Genomic DNA, 3,146 nt, shown 5'->3' on the forward strand with positions numbered 1-3,146 from the left:
TATATATATATATATATATATATGTGTGTGTGTGTGTGTGTTTGTATGTATGCATGCATATTTGTATCTGTTTGTGTATGTGTTTATAATGTGTGTATATATATATATATATTTGAATGTGTAATATGTATTAGTAAATTGCTCACACTCGTGTATGTGTGTAGTGTCCATTATAAGTAATATGAAATGCATATTTCATAAATTACATTTCTATAGATCGGTTGAGGGCACTCGTTGTGTGTGTGTGTGTGTGTGTGTATTTGGTCAGGTAGTGTTAAAATAGGTAGTAGAAATAAGGTCAAATTCATAAATAGTCGATCATGATTGCGGTGGAGATATCAAGTTGTGGAAATGAAAATGTTGACACTTTACTAGGTCAGTCTTTACTTGCAATTCCTGTTTTTTTTCTCCTCCCCCACCATCTCTCTCTCTCTTTTACGGCAGTTTGCTTGCACCCGCTGGCTGCATATTTTTTGGTCAGGCTGCTCTCACATCTCGCGCCTGACTGCGGTCAGTTTGCATCCGTCTCGTGTTTGTCTGCATTTTGGTGGCCGCATGTCTATGGTCAGTGAGTATTCCTTCTAATCAGATTGTCAGGGGTTGAGTTTATATACACTTGCTTATCAGCCATACACGTGCTGACTGAATCGACTGTTTACAGGTACTGATTGTTATGGTGTGGTCAGTTTGTACTTGGTAACTGGTCAGCAAACACCTACTGATTATCATTGTCTGGTCAGCAAATCGTGTGTAAATAAAACTTGCAGTTTCTACTGATTGCGACTATTTGGCGCTTGCCAAACTGTCGACAAACACCAACACTGAGATAATGGATTATTTAAGCATTTCGATAATTTCTGAATAATTCAGAATTATAAGGAATTAACAACGTAACACCTCATGTATGGAATTATATTTCACTTGTGTTCAACTGAGAAAAGTAATGGAATATTATGGGAGTTAACCTGGATCTAATTCAGTATTAAGGATATGATTTTAGCACCTTGAACCGAATATCTGCAAGATTCATTTCATTAACTCATTTGTTACCATATTTCTGTTGAAATACATTGCCATTGATTCAATTAATTTTGAAAATAATAAAGAATCGGTCGTTATTTATGCTGTTTGGAACGTTGAGGTTTTAATGGACCACCACTTTAACATATGTGTGGGTAACCATGTAGCTCTAAACGTGTTTTCTTCTGACCACTTCTCTTAAAGTTTAACCTCTCATATAACATAAAGCTGCCTCCCTCTTTTCTCTGTCTCCAATTTGTTGAAAGGAGTCTTAGTCTTGTCAGCTGTACTTGTAGTGTCAAAAAAGAAGCACTCTGTACACTCTGTCAACTGGTTGGTGTTTTGAAGGGCATGTACTGTAGACACCTTACCAAAACTGACATTAGAGCATGATGCAGTTAAGACTTACCGGATCCTATCAAACTGTCCAACCCATTGCAACATAGAAGACGGGCACTACAAAATGATGGTGATGATGACTTTGAATCAGAAAGTTTGTATCAGGAAAAGAGTTGGTTTCAGGCAGGTTGCTACTAAAAAGTGTAAAGTATAACAAATATTTTCGATGCTCATAAGCTAAAATGTTTAACTTGATAACCATCAGTAGTAAATTGAGCTCTGAGGAACAACCTGTAGGTTTTGCCATCCAAATACAACATTCTTCATTCTTGACTTAGGACTATGCTGTCCACTCCGCTATGCAGTGTGGAGGTAGTTATATATGCCGTATAAGTTTTGTATGCAAGGAGGTTGTGCAGTTAGTTAAACCTCTAGATAATTGTTAAAAGACTGAGATGAGTAGCAATGTCCTCTGAGGCAGAACCATTCAACTCCTGCCGTTATAGAAAATGAATGTTTAAATAAAATTTGTTCTATAAATTTCACGTGTACACTGACTAATTCCTTCTTGATTCTTTGTAGTGAATCAAGATGTATTCAATTGATGCATACTTTGAATTCTCTTTAGCTGGTTATAGTCAGTATATAAATATGAACTTGAAGTAATCATTGGGAAATAATTTTGGATTAGATAGAATCATCAAGTAAAAAGACCATTTAAAGATTTTTTTTTTTAGTTTATTTCTTGGAGAATTTCTTGTGATTTTCTACTAGGTGTACTATTCAAACTCTTGGCAGTTTGTGTTTTGTCAACAGAATGCCATTACCTGTTGCTCTCAGTGGCTCAATCAACTTAACTGTAAATTGGTAACATTGGGGAGTACAACATCCTCTTAACCCTTTTGTTATTATAGTCCCAGTGAAATTTACTGTCTTAATTTCTAAAATAAAGAGTTTAGTAAAATAATTTTGTCATTATTAAGGTGGTGTATGAAACATGCCATGGAATTTTGAGGGAAAGCTTTTAGTTCAGTTTAAAATATCGATTTTGTATCATGGAAGCAGGGCAGTTTCAGGCAGATTGGTATTGAAAGGGTTAAAGACATTGGCAGGTAATACTGTAAAATTAATGTTTCATTAGCTTTTGTGGTCAATTTCAACTCCATTAGGATGGTCTGGAGAGGGATGGAGCTTCCCAGTCTACACTTCTTGAAAAGCGAAAATGCCTTTAACTTGTTAGCATTCAGCTTACTCTGTCAAATATAATGCTTATTTATTCACTTTGTTTTGAATTTATCATATTATTTGGTGGCTTTGAAATGTTGATGATCCAATTGAATATTATTTGAATGATATTGTAGGGTAGGTGTGAGATGTGAGATCTGGCCAGGTTGAACATAAAACGGATTAATTATTTGGGCTGGTTTTGATGCTAAAGGGTTAATAATAGTAGAGTTCCCTATGATTTACAGTAAAGTTCCTTTAGATATGAGATCAGTATGTTTGCAACTTAATAGTTTCTGCTATAATCACTCACCTTCAAGGGTGGTAGCCTCTTTTTGTAAGATGTCTGTAGACATATGCATGACTGATTAAGAAGTTTGCTTCCCAGTTACATGTTTCAGGCTTCAGTCCTACTGTGTGACACTTGGTTAGTGTCTTCTACTATAGCCACAAGCTGACTAAAGCTTTGTAAGTGGATTTGGTCAATGGAAACTGAAAGAAGCCTATCACACACACACACACGAGTGTGTGTGTATAAATACATATATATATATATATATATA

General features: G+C 35.4%; 1 protein-coding gene across 3 annotated transcripts in view; it reads left to right on the forward strand.

The window, feature by feature from the left end:
- Positions 1–3,146, forward strand: part of LOC106874157 (zinc finger protein ZFP2) — a 20,195-nt gene that overhangs the window by 1,619 nt on the left and 15,430 nt on the right. The window lies entirely within an intron of this gene.

The sequence above is a fragment of the Octopus bimaculoides genome, chromosome 20 (assembly GCF_001194135.2).
Source record: "Octopus bimaculoides isolate UCB-OBI-ISO-001 chromosome 20, ASM119413v2, whole genome shotgun sequence".
Lineage (NCBI taxonomy): Eukaryota > Metazoa > Mollusca > Cephalopoda > Octopoda > Octopodidae > Octopus > Octopus bimaculoides.